Raw genomic sequence first — 13,143 nt, forward strand, 5'->3', positions numbered from 1 at the left:
TCACATAGCGGACAAGTGGGAGAGCTGGGATTAGAAGCCATGACCTTCTGACTCCCAGGCCCGGGCTCTATCCACTAAACCATGCTGCTTCTATTTGTTAAGCACTTATTATTTGCCAAACACTGTTATAAATGCTAGGTTGGAGATATAAGATAATCAGGTTGGATCCAGTTCCTATCTCACATGGAGCTCACAATCTAAGTAAGTGGAAGAACAGGTGTTGAATTCCCATTTTACAGATTAGGAAATGGAGGCACTGGAAAGTTAAATGATTTGCCCAAGGTCACACAGAAGGCAAGTGGCAGAGACAAGATTAGAATCCAGGCCCTCTGATTCCAAAGCTCAGGATCTTTCTATAAGGCCACACTGCTTCTCTATAGACTCAGGGAGTTCTTTTATCTTTGACTGTTTTGGTCAATCACCAGAAGCAGCATGGCCTAGTGGAAAGAGTACAGACCTGGGATTCAAGAGACCTGGTTTATAATACGGGCTCTGCCACCTGTCTGCTGTTGGACCTAGGGAAAGTGACTGAACCTGTCTGGGCCTCAGTTTCCTCACCTGTAAAATGAGGAATCCAATATCTGTTCTCCCTCCCCATTAGACTGTGAGCCCAATGTGGAACAGGGACCGTATCTGGCCTGATTATGTTGCATCTACCTCAGTGCTTTGCACAAAATAAGAACTTGACAACTACCACAGTTATTTTTTTAATACAGATCCAAGCAGCCACACATTCTTCCTTGTAATCTTCCAGCATAATCCTGCTCAGGTTCTCGTTAACCCAACATTAGTCCAAAGTCTTTGTTGACTCTAGAAGGAGGTTCAAAGTTCTGGTGATTCCCTGAAGCTTCAACAGGTATCAGTGATTCCTCTCTAAGAGCCTTCTCCATTTTGTCTTGTTCTATGCCGTTGAGTCAACTCCAACCCATAGCGACTCCATGGACACATCTCTCCCAGAACGCCGCACCTCCATCTACAGTCATTCTGATAGGTGTATCTATAGAGTTTTCCTGGTTAAAAATACAAAAGTGGTTTACCACTGCCTCCTTCTGTACAGTAAACTTGAGTTTCCACCCTCGACTCTCTCCCGTGCCGCTGCTGCCCAGCACAGGTGAGTTTTGACTTGTAGCAGACTGCCTTCCACTTGCTAACCACTGCCCATGCTAGGAATGGAATGGATATGCCTCTACTTGACTCTTCCTCCCATAGTCGAGACTGGTAGAGTACTGGGAACTCTCCAGGTGTGATCCTGAGAGGGGCCTTCTCCATTACCTCTCAGATTTTGAGCATGTTTTCTAGCCTTTAGGTTTGTTTAGCCTAATAAGACTAATGATAATAAGATAATAATGATAATAAGACTAATAATACTAATGCTATTCTTTAAGGAGTCACTTTGTGCTAAGCACTAGGATAGATATGGGACGATCAGATCAGACACAGAGACTGTTTCAAATAGGGTTCTCAGTCTAAGGGGGAGAAAGAGCAGGAGCTTATTCCCATTTGACAGATAGAGACACTGAGGCACAGAAAATTTAATGGCAAGGCTAGGAGTAGAACCCAGATGTCAGATTCAGGCTGTTATCATGAGGCACTGCAGCTGCCTCTGCTTTCTCCCCACTGAACAACCTCTACGTACCCTGATGTTACCCTGATGTCTTATTTCCAGAAGGGAAAGAAAAGGCCCCTCCCTGGCTGTCCATCTCCAGTGACCAGCGCGTGATTGAGTGAACTGTCTTTAAGGTTCTGAAAGATTTGAAAGGAAACAATCCTGATCAATTGTTCCCCATGCACTTCAAGAAAGGATCGAAGGGAAATTAACTGCCATTGCAGTAAGAACGACTCCAGTTAGAGCTAAAGAAAACCTAGTCGGTTAGAAAGATTTGGGCTGGGGAAAACAGCTATCAGGAATAGTCATGAAATCTCCACCCTTGGGGTTTGTTTAAAATACACAGCGGACACCTTCCTGTTTGATCTTGAATGGGAGTGCAAGGGGAGAAAAGGCCGACGGAGGTGGGGCCAATTTCCTCATAGATCACAAAGCTTTAGCCTAGCCAGCCAATTTTGCCACAGCTACGTAGTATTTTGGACTCTTGTCATCCTTTTCCCCTGCCACTCAATATCACCACTGCCAGCCAGTGAAGTCCTCTTCTGGCAGCAATTTTAACTCTTCCCCATTTCCCTCCTCCTTCTCTCACCCATTCCTCCAATTTCTTTAGAGGGCCTCTAATTTCTTCATATCCTCCTTCAGTCCAGTATTTCCCTTACCCAATGGACTCTTACCCAGTGGATAAGAGGAGCAGAGAGCCTTTCTGGACTATCTCCACAGGATTCAGGAAACCAACTTTCTATTCCCCGTTTTAACGATCCCCCCCCCCCAATCCATTTGACTTTTCTAGTGATCACCAAGGACCAACTAGGATATAGGAACTAAGCTCTTCTTTCCCTTGACAAGGCCTTGTGCTGACAGGTGTAGCAGAGATTAGCTGAGAAGAAAGTTATTTCTGCTCTGAGAACAGCTTGGAATTCTGGAGGTCCTTTGCTAATGATATTCACTGTAATTAAATGAAAGAAGAGCTGTCAAGATCCGTTACTTTCTTTTGCCGCTTTTTTTGGCTCTTTTCTCCCCCTTCAGATGCTCTTTTTCTGCCTTGAAAAATAATATTTAGAACAATTCCCTCCTGATTTTTCCCTTGTCTCTTCAGCAGACATTGGATTCTTTCATTCTAGAGTCGAAGAATAAAAATGTTTCCATTTTGGGGGCATTTGCTTGATCCTCTTGAACCCTGTTACACATCAAAAGTGTATTGCCTTATCTTCCAAACTCATGTTTTATCTAGGGAGAGGAAAGATAAAGCTGAGAGAGACTTGAGCTCTTCTAGCAGAGAAGCTCTAGGAGAATAATAATAATAACTGGAAATTGTTGAGCACTTAGAGTACTCAGCACTGGGGTAAATACAAGGTAATCAAGTTGGCCACAGTCCCTTGTCCCACATGGTGCTCACAGTCAAATCTGTAAAATGGATTTCATCTCCATTTTACAGATTTGAATACTGAGGCACAAAGAAATTAAGTGACTCTCCCAGGTTCAAACAGCTGGCAGGTCCATCATTACATGTCACTCTAGATTCTGATACCAGGCACTGAAAGTTGTAGTGAAATGAAAAGCACCCTGCTGACAGTCAGTCTCCTTACACCAGCTTCTACCGAGTGTGGAGTTCTACACTAGACCCTGGGAAGACAAACACATAATAAATGAGATCCATTTCTGACCTTGGAGCAGTTTTGGTCTAATTGGAGAGACAGGACAGGTTCAGATATTCAAATAAAAGGCATTAGTGGTTGGTAGGTAATCAAGTACTTTTGTTCAGATAATGGCACTGTAAATACTTGGGAGAAAACACTGGATATAAGAGAGGTAATCATATCCTGATTTTATATAGCCCTTTTATTGCCAAAGCACCCTCAAATTATTTATTTCATTTTGCCCTCATCCCTACCCTGTGAATTAGTTTGGAAGGTAAACATCCAGTCAATTAATCAATCAATCAATTAATCAGTGTCACTTATAGGGTCCTTACTCTGTGCAGAATACACAGCATTTGGTCCAACAAAAAGGAAAACAGAGTCGAGAGTACAACAGAGTCCAGCTCTTCAGGAGACATTACACTATTACAGTTAAGGAAAGGGAGGAGTATAAGGGTATGTAAATAAGTGCTGTGGGGCTGGAGATGGGGTGAGTATCAAAGAACGCAGGGGTGTGGATTGAAGTGTATAGGTGACACAGAAAGGAGGGAAAATAGGATGAGGAGATGAGGGGTTAGTCCAGGAAGGCTTCCTGAAGGAGTTATGATTTTAATAGGACTTTGAAGATGAGGAGAGTAGCCATCTACTGGGTGTGAAAAAGGAGAGAGTTCCTGGAGGAAGGGAGAGCATGAGAAAGGGGTTGATCATGAGAAGGAGGAGATGGAGCAACATTAAATACATTGGTGTTAGAGGAGTAAATTGTGTGGGCTGGTTGTAGTGGGAGTGAAATAAGGACAGGGAAAGGGGAGAGAGTTTTTCTCTTATTCTAAATTATTGGATGAGAGATTGTGCTGACTAGATCAGAGGAAATGGGGAAAAATTTGCACCTTCAGAGCTGCCAGAAAGAAGCTCCCCCTTACCTGCTCATCACTCTCCTTCCTCTCCTCTATGACTTAGTCAATCAATTAATCAGTCAGTGGTATTTTTTTGAGAGTTTACTGTGTACAACCAATTAATTGTATCTGCTGAGTGCTTACTCTGTGCAGAACACTGTACTGAAAGCTTGGAAGAGTACAATATAACTGAGTTGGTAGAGTTGGTAGAAATGTTCCCTGCCCACATTGAGCTTACAGTCTAGAAGGGGAGACAAACATTACAATGCTTATGGATTGAGAAAAGAATAAAGGATGAGAATATTTAGGTGAGAATTATAGGGCTGAAAATGCATTTCCCTCTGCTCTCCTCACTCATTTTCCTAGATTCCAGAGCAGTGGCTGCAGTAATAGGGAAAGTAGGAAAATGTGTTTTCCTCTACTAACCTGGCCCATTTTCCCGGGTTGACCTCTGATGCAGGCAGAGAGAACTACGGCTGCGGCTCCACCGCCTCTATTGACATGGACTGCTGGAGGGAAGGGAACGAGCTTGGGCTTTCCTACCAAAGTGAGGAAAGCTCTGGTGGGTTCATGCTACCCAAGGCCATTCTCTCCATGGGCTGTATGGAGGAGACAAAACAAGAAGCTTTGACTTTGTTTCTTATTTATTTAAAAAAAGCAGAAATAACCCCCCTGGGGCCAGCAGTAGTCTGAGATAGGGACCATCCCCAGACTGGGGGTAGCTGGGGCATTGTCTGGCCTAGTGGGGCTGTGCACAGGTGGTGGGCACCTGGCTGGTAGCTGAACTCAGGGAGCAGGCACCATGCTGGTGTCAGATGGCATCATATGACTTACAGCGGGGTAGTGTTATATTTAATCATAGTAGAACCTCTTCACTTCGGGATTGGTTGAATTGATAGGATGCCCAGACAGCTTGATAAGCCAACCAAATGCCTCTTATTAAAATCACCCCTTCATTGCCAACTCCAGGTTGGGTTATAGTAGGAGATAGACGAGGCAAGGTATTCATTCATTCATTCATTCAATCATACTTATTGAACGCTTACTGTGTGCAGAGCTCTGTACTAAGCACTTGGAATGTATGATTCGATAATAAGCAGAAGCAATCCCTGCCCAACAATGGGCTCACAGTCTAAAAGGGGGAGACAGACAGCAAAACAAAACAAGTAGTCAGGCACCAATACCATCAAAATAAATAGAATCATAGATATTTACACATCATTAATAGAATAGAGTAATAAATAATATACAAATATACACAAGTGCTTTGGGGAAGGGAAGGCAGTAGAGCAGAGGGAGGGACTGGGGAAATGGGGAGGAGAAGAGGGCAGAGGGGAAGGGAAGGCATAGTCTGGGAAGGCTTCCTGGGGGAGGTGAGGTCTAAGTAGAGCTTTGAAGAGGGGAAGAGAGTTAGTTTGGCTGATGTGAGTAGGGAGGGCATTCCAGGCCAGAAATAGGACATGGGCCAGAGGTCAGTGGTGGGACAGGCGAGAAAGAGGCCCACTGAAGAGGTGAGCTTCACCAGAGGAGTGGAGCATGTGGACTGGGCTGTAGAAGGAGAGAAGGGAGGTGAGGTAGGAGGGGGCCAGATGATAAAGCTTTGAAGCCAAGAGTGAGGAGTTTTTGTTTCATGTGAAGATTGATAGGCAACCCCTGGAGGTTTTTGAGGAGGAGAGTGATGTGCCCAGAGCCTTTCTGTAGCAAGAGGGGCAGGCTGATGGAGTGATTTAAAGCCAATGGTAAGGAAATTCTGTGACCCACTAAGGACATATCTTTAAAATATATATTCTAAATTACTTATTTATTCATATTAATGTCTGTGTCCTCCTCTAGATTGTAAACTGATTATAAGCAGGGAACATGTCTGCTAATTTTGTTGTATTGTACTCTACCAACTCTACCAAACGCTTAGTACAGTGATCTGCACACAGTAAGGGCTCAATAAATACCAATGCTTGATTGACTAATGTGGAAGAACAAAGGGCTCTTTCCCCTTACACTGAGCAAGTATCCACTTGCAAGCACTGTAAATCGCTTCAGTGCTCTTGCAAGGATTAAATGCTTCTCATCGCACCTTATTTATTGGGTGGCTGGTCATTGCAGCAAAATATAACTTCAGGTGAAAGTGGCAGCTTAGCCTAGAGGGGTTCAGCTCAAGTGGCCTGGAAACTCCCCTTCTCCCTTTCCCATCTGAACACACTCCCAACCCAGGGACTCATTGATTCAGTAACGATTCAGTAAAAACCATTGATGGACATTCATTTTTATTTTATTCATTTATTCATTCCACTCCAATAAATCACCATATGTCTGGGCACCCACATAGGGTGAGGTCTTTTTCTTGGTATGTGGTTACAAATTCTAGCTGAAGTAGTAGTAAAAGTTGCTTACTGGATGCAGAGCACTGTGTTTAGCATTGGGAAATAATACTTGGGGGAGAATTAGAGAGGTTCTTGACTCTCAAGGAGTTCACGATCTATGAATATAAGGGGAGAGGGGGATTGGTGACAGAGACATTAGGAAGCAGGGTGGTCTAGTGGAAAGAGCATGGGCCTGAAAGTCAGAGGCCCTGAGTTCTAATTCCAGCTGCTATGTGAAGTTGGGCAAGTCACTTAACTTCTTTGTGCCTCAGTTCCCTCATTGAAAAAGGGGATTCAACACTGTTCTCCTTACTCTGTGAGCCACATGTGGGACCTTATTATCCTGTATTTACCCCAGTGCTTAGTACTGTGCTTGGCATATTATAAGCACTTAATATATATCACTATCATGAAGGAGAGAAGGAGCAATAAAAGAATATGAAAACAAGGACAAATAAACAAAATAAAAGCAAAGATCAATAGGGTCCTACTACCTGAGGGGAAGAATTGCTGGATCCTCGGGGCTCAGGTTCTAAAGCCCCCACATGGCCACAAGGACCACTCCAGCAGCAGCCATCTAATCTTCACGAGGTTTAGTGGAGGTGACGTGAGGCTGTGGCTGCTTTTCTGTCCCGTTGGGGTGGTATGAGATAGGTCAGGATGGAGGCTCTAGGGTGATAGTGAGGGGAGTTGGTGCAGTTCCCTGGGGAGGCTGCTTGGCAGGCAAAGAGAGAGGCTGCTGAGAACCCCAGATGTCACAGTGGAAGGTGGCAGTAACAGGAATCATGAGGCCATAAGCAGTAGGTTCCCAGTGGATTTGCTTGCTGTGAGATGAAGAGAGGAAGAGAGCAGGGAGGGGTATGCTGCAACAGCTTAGATCCCCACAGCCCAGAGTGACCAAGGTATGTTGGGAGTAGGGATCCTCAGGAATCACAGTGGGAAGATGGTAGGATCCAAGAGGATTCACTTCTCTCTTTTGGTTTTCTTGTCTAAAAGTCAGAGGACTCTGCCCTCTGCAAAATTATAAACCTTTCCAAATTGTCCAGCCCCGGTTTCACTAAAAACCAGAAATGGAATGATGAAATACTTGGTCTCTGCCCTCAAGAGCCTTCCAAATGTGTTCTCAAATGGCAAATAAACATATTGCCATTGCCATAAGCTCATCCGCCCCTACACACAAGAGGAGCATTCTTAGATTGGGATGGGTACATGTTCCTTTGTTTTTGATATTCAAAGGTACACCTCTCCAAAGATGGGAGTGAAACTTAAGAGAACAAAGTCCCACGCCAAATAATCAGAATAATAAGGGTCATAATTGTTAAGCACTTACCATAGGCCAAATACTAAGCACTGGAGTATTCATCTCCACATTCAGACCCACAACACTTAAATACCTAGAGAAGCAGCGTGGCTTAGTGGAAAGAGCAGGGGCTTGGGAGTCAGAGGTTGTGGGTTCTAATTCTGACCACCATTGATCAGCTGTGTGACTTTGGGCAAGTCACTTAAGTTCTCTGGGACTTAGTTATCTCAGCTGTAAAATAGGGATTAAGACTTTGAGCCCCATGTAGGATAACTTGATTACCTTCTATCTACCCCAGCACTTAGAACAGTGCATGGCACATAGTAAGTGCTTATCAAATACCATCATTATCATGATTACCCATCCACAATATATTTTAATGTCTGTCTCTCCCTTTAGACTGATTAGCAGTGTCGCCTAGTGGTTAGAGCACAGGTCTGGGAGTCAGAAGAACCTGGGTTCTAACCCTGACTTTACCACTTGTCTGCTATGGGGCCTCGGGAAAGTCACTTTACTTTTCTGGGCCTCAGTTTCCTCTTCTGTAAAATGAGGATTAAGATTGTAATCCCCATGTGGGACAGAGACGGTGTCCAACCTGATTAGTTTGTATCTACTCCAGCCCTTAGAATGGTGCCTGGCACATAATATGCACTTAACAAACACCGTAAATTAAAATACACTGTAAGCTCCTTGTGGACAGGGAATATGTCTACCAATTTTGCTGTATTGTACTTTCCCAAGCACTTAGTAAAGTACTCTGCACACAGTAAGTGCTTGATAAATACCAGTGATTGATTGATTGGAGTAGGTATAATATAATCAGGTAGAACATTGTCCCTGTCCCACATAGTGCTCAAGAGGGAGGAAGGACAGGTATTTTAATCTCCATTTTGCAGATTAGGCATCTGAGGCACAGAGAAGTTAAATGAATTACTCAAGGTCACACGGCAGGAAAGTGACAGAATCATAATTGGAATGCAGGTCCTTTGATTCCCTGGCCAATGCTCTTTCCATTAGTCCACGAAGATGGTATTCAATCCAAACTTTTAAGAAATGTGTGAAAGCCCACAGGAACCTGGATTCTAATTTTGGTTCCACCACTTGTCTGCTGCATGACCTTGGGCAAGTCACCTCAGTTCCCTCATCTGCAGAATGGAGACTCAAACCCCATGCTCTCTCCTACTTGGACTGTGGCCCCATATGGGACCGGATTGTCTTAAATCTTTCCCAGGCTTTGGAACAGTGTTTGGCACACAGTAAACACTTGGCACATGCTACAGCTATTATACAAATCAGCTTAGCCTAATTCATTCATTCAATAGTATTTATTGACTGCTTACTATGTGCAGAGCACTGTACTAAGCACTTGGAATGTAAAAATCGGCAGCAGATACAGTCCCTGCCCTTTGATGGGCTTACAGTCTAATCGAGGGAGACAGGCAGACAAGAACAATGGCAATAAATAGAGTCAAGGGGAAGAACATCTCATAAAAACAATGGCAAATAAATAGAATCAGGGTGATGTACATCTCATTAAACAAAATAAATAGGGTGATGAAGATATAAACAGATGAGCGGAAGAGTACAGTGCTGAGGGGGTGGGATGGGAGAGGGGGAGGAGGAGAGGGAAAGGGGGGAGAAGAAGGTTTAGCTGCGGAGAGGTGAAGGGGGGTAGAGGGAGCAGAGGGAAAAAGGGGGGAGCTCAGTCTGGGAAGGCCTCCTGGAGGAGGTGAGCTTTAAGTAGGGTTTGGAAGAGGGGAAGAGAATTAGATTGACTGAGGTGAGGAGGGAAGGCATTCCAGGACCGCGGGAGGACGTGGCCCAGGGGTCAACGGCGGGATAGCCGAGACCGAGGGACGGTGAGGAGCTGGATGGCAGAGGAGCGGAGCATGCGGGGTGGACAATAGGAAGAGAGAAGGGAGGAGAGGTAGGAAGAGGCAAGGTGATGGAGAGCCTTGAAGCCTAGAGTGAGGAGTTTTTGTTTCGAGTGGATGTTGATAGGCAACCTAGAGCACAGTCTTGGGTGTCAAAAGGAGCTGAGTTCTATTCTCTGCTCTGCCACTTGCCTGCTTTGTGACTTCGGGCAAGTCACTTCACTTCTCTGTGACTCAGTTACCTCATCTGTAAAATTGGGAATAAGACTGAGAGCCACTAGTGAGTCATCGACTCTATTCATCCTGGTTATCTTGTATCTACCCCAAAGAATACTTCTGTTCCTGACACTTAGTAAGTGTTTAATGAGTACCATAAAAACGGTTGTTGTCTCTGGAATGAGGGAAAGAGACCTGGAAGAACTTGGGGATAATTTGAAAAGCAGAGGAACTGGAAGGAGGCCAGAGACTCTAGCAGACTGAGGGGCTGGATGGAATTCAAACCCCCTTTAATGACATATCTTCCAGAAGGCCTTTACCAGTTAGTTTCTAATCTCCCCTATCTTTACCCTCCCCCCCACCTGCTGCCAATTGGGGCCATCTGCTCTACCTAAGCACTCAAGGCCTCACAACCTCCTGTAGCACTTTTCTGTACCTGTCTTACACATCTTGTCACTTAAGCACTATATCATGTACAAGCATGCTTTGGAACAGCATGGTCTAGTGAAAAGAGTATGAGCCTAGGAGTTAGAATACCTGGGATCTAATCCCAGCTCTCCTACTTGTCTGCAGTGTTTCACTGGGCAAGGCACTTAACTTCTCTAGGCCTCAGTTCCCTCAACTACAAAATGGGCATTGAATTATTGTTCTCCTTGCTATTTAGACCGTGAGTCCTATGTTGAACCTATTTATCTCTTATCAACCCCAGTGCTTCAAACAGTGCTTGGTATATAGTAAGTGCTTAACAATAACACAATTATTGTTACTGTTATATTCTCTCCTTTCCCAAGCTGTGATTTATTTTAGTTTCTGACTCTCCTGATAGATGGTAATATCCTTGGGGGCAGGGCTCATGCCCACTAATTCTATTGTAGTTTAGGTGCTTGAGAGCAGCATGGCTCAGTGGAAAGAGCACGGGTTTTGGAGTCAGAGGTTGTGGGTTCGAATCCCGGCTCTGCCGCTTGTGAGCTGTGTGACTGTGGGCAAGTCACTTAACTTCTCTGTGCCTCAGTTACCTCATCTGTAAAATGGGGATTAAGACTATGAGCCCCACCTGGGACAACCTGATTGCCCTGTGTCTACCGCAGAGCTTAGAACAGTGCTCTGCACATAGTAAGCACTTAACAAATACCAACATTATTATTAATATACTTTGCATCCCACCATCCCACCCTCTTAATACGCTTTCAAGGTGCTTTGAACCAAGTAGGTGCACAACTGATTGACTGATTGGAGCAGAACCATCTGAGGCAACAACCTTTTCCCTTGTGAGTAACTTCATATCAACTTTCCAGTTTTAGGCCCAGTTTTGCATCCAGGGCATATCAATCAATCAGTGGTATGAATTGGGCACTTATTGTTTGCTGAGCACTGTGCTAAGTACTATAGAGAGTACAGTAGAATAGGTAGATATTATATCTGCTCTCAAACATCTTACAATTTAGTTGGGGAACAGAGCAATTAAAATAAACTAAGGGTGGGGGAAGTGACAGAATATAATGATATGAACATAAGTCCTTGGGGGTGAGTACCTAGATGCTTAGATGGTAAGTATTCAGGAACATTGGTGAAGCAAGACTAAGGGAAACTAGTGTGGGGAAATGAGATAAATCTAGGAAGTCTTCCTGGAGGAGATGTGATTTATTAAAGCTTTGAAGATGGGGTGAATAATTGTCTGTTGGAAATGAGAGAGTTCTAGGTGGGAGGGAGGGCAGGCATGGGCCTGCTTCTTGCCCTCAGTACCACTTTCGACACCATCCTACCCCCTTCCTTCCTCTTTCTTCCATATCATCCACCTCAACTATCTACTCCAATTACTGGTTTCAATCATATACCACCCCAGACAGGCCTCACCTCCAACTTTCTGAACTATTTAGATCCCTTTCTCACATTACTTCTCTCCTTCTCTGTCCCTAAACTAATCCTCGGGGACTTCAATATCCTCGTGGGTGTTCCCACCAATGTTCTCATTGCCCGCTTCCTCTAACTCAACTTCACTGGACTCCTGCCCCACCCCATTTGACCCACTCACCAAATTGGACACATGCTCAATCTCATTAAACTCATTATGGGCAGGGAATGTGTCTGTTTATTGTTATACTGTACTTTCCCAAATGTGCTTAGTATAGTGCTAGCACTTAATAAATACAATTAAATCAATTATCTCTAGACACTGTACAATTGCTAACTTCAACAACTCTGAAATCCTACTCTCCAACCAGAGCCTCATCATTGGCTTTGTCTTTCATAATAATGTTGGTATTTGTTAAGCACTTACTATGTGCAGAACACTGTTGTAAGTGCTGGGGAAGATACAGGGTAATCAAGTTGTCCCACGTGAGGCTCACAGTTAATCCCCATTTTACAGATGAGGTAACTGAGGCACAGAGAAGTCAAGTGACTTGCCCATGGTCACACAGCTGACAAATGGCAGAGCCGGGAGTCGAACCCATGACCTCTGGCTCTGCAGCCCAGGCTCTTTCTACTGAGCCACGCTGCTTCCCGTACGGCCCTGTCTTCCTACAGAGATCTCTGCTCTCTCAACCCCCTCCATCTATCCCAGTCCCCCATACCCCATGTGATCACTCTGTCCAATAAACTCTCTCTCAATGTACAACTCAGAAGGGGCAGAGACTGAGAAGGTTAAAGGGGAGGTTTCGGTGAGATCAAGTCCAGTTTGCTCAGAGACTGTGAGGGATGGATCATTAGGTTGTCATGTCAACCTGGTCTCTTGGTACCCAGTGTCCCAACACCTATTGATTGGACTTGAGTATTGGATGTGCTTGTTCCAGCATGGGATGAATCTACTCCCTGCTCCCCCAAAAGTTCCTCTGCTTGAAGTGAGTGAATTCCCTAATGACAGTGCAGTTGCCTTCGAATGGAAAGCTGACTCAGTGCCACCCGACTCAGTTTGTCAGCACTCAGGCCATACCTCCTCTCGCTCTCCTTGCACAACAGTAATAGCATTTTTGGAGATGCTTTCAGAGTTTGAAATGAGTCATTACTTTCATTATTTAGCAAATCAAAGTTCTTTTTTCAAAGAGGGAAAATACCTTCATTTTATTTTCTCTACCATAATTATGCAATTTCTCAATTAATAATATTAAACTCATCCAATCTGGACTGACACATTTTATTCGTGTGAAAAAAAGGATACTAATTCTCTCTCTGCTTCCTCTCTGCTTTCCCACCCCTGTCTCTGTCCGCCTCCTCCCCTCCCCCACCACCTCTTTCTCTCTGTGAGATTAGGCAGCCAC

General features: G+C 44.4%; 1 non-coding gene across 1 annotated transcript; it reads right to left on the bottom strand.

Moving 5' to 3' along the window:
• Positions 1–1,121: 1,121 nt before the first annotated feature.
• Positions 1,122–1,259, bottom strand: LOC114815289. The gene has a single exon (XR_003763053.1). It is a non-coding gene; the product is annotated as a small nucleolar RNA SNORA7 (small nucleolar RNA).
• Between the last annotated feature and the right edge of the window lie 11,884 nt (positions 1,260–13,143).

This window comes from Ornithorhynchus anatinus, chromosome 11 (assembly GCF_004115215.2).
Source record: "Ornithorhynchus anatinus isolate Pmale09 chromosome 11, mOrnAna1.pri.v4, whole genome shotgun sequence".
Lineage (NCBI taxonomy): Eukaryota > Metazoa > Chordata > Mammalia > Monotremata > Ornithorhynchidae > Ornithorhynchus > Ornithorhynchus anatinus.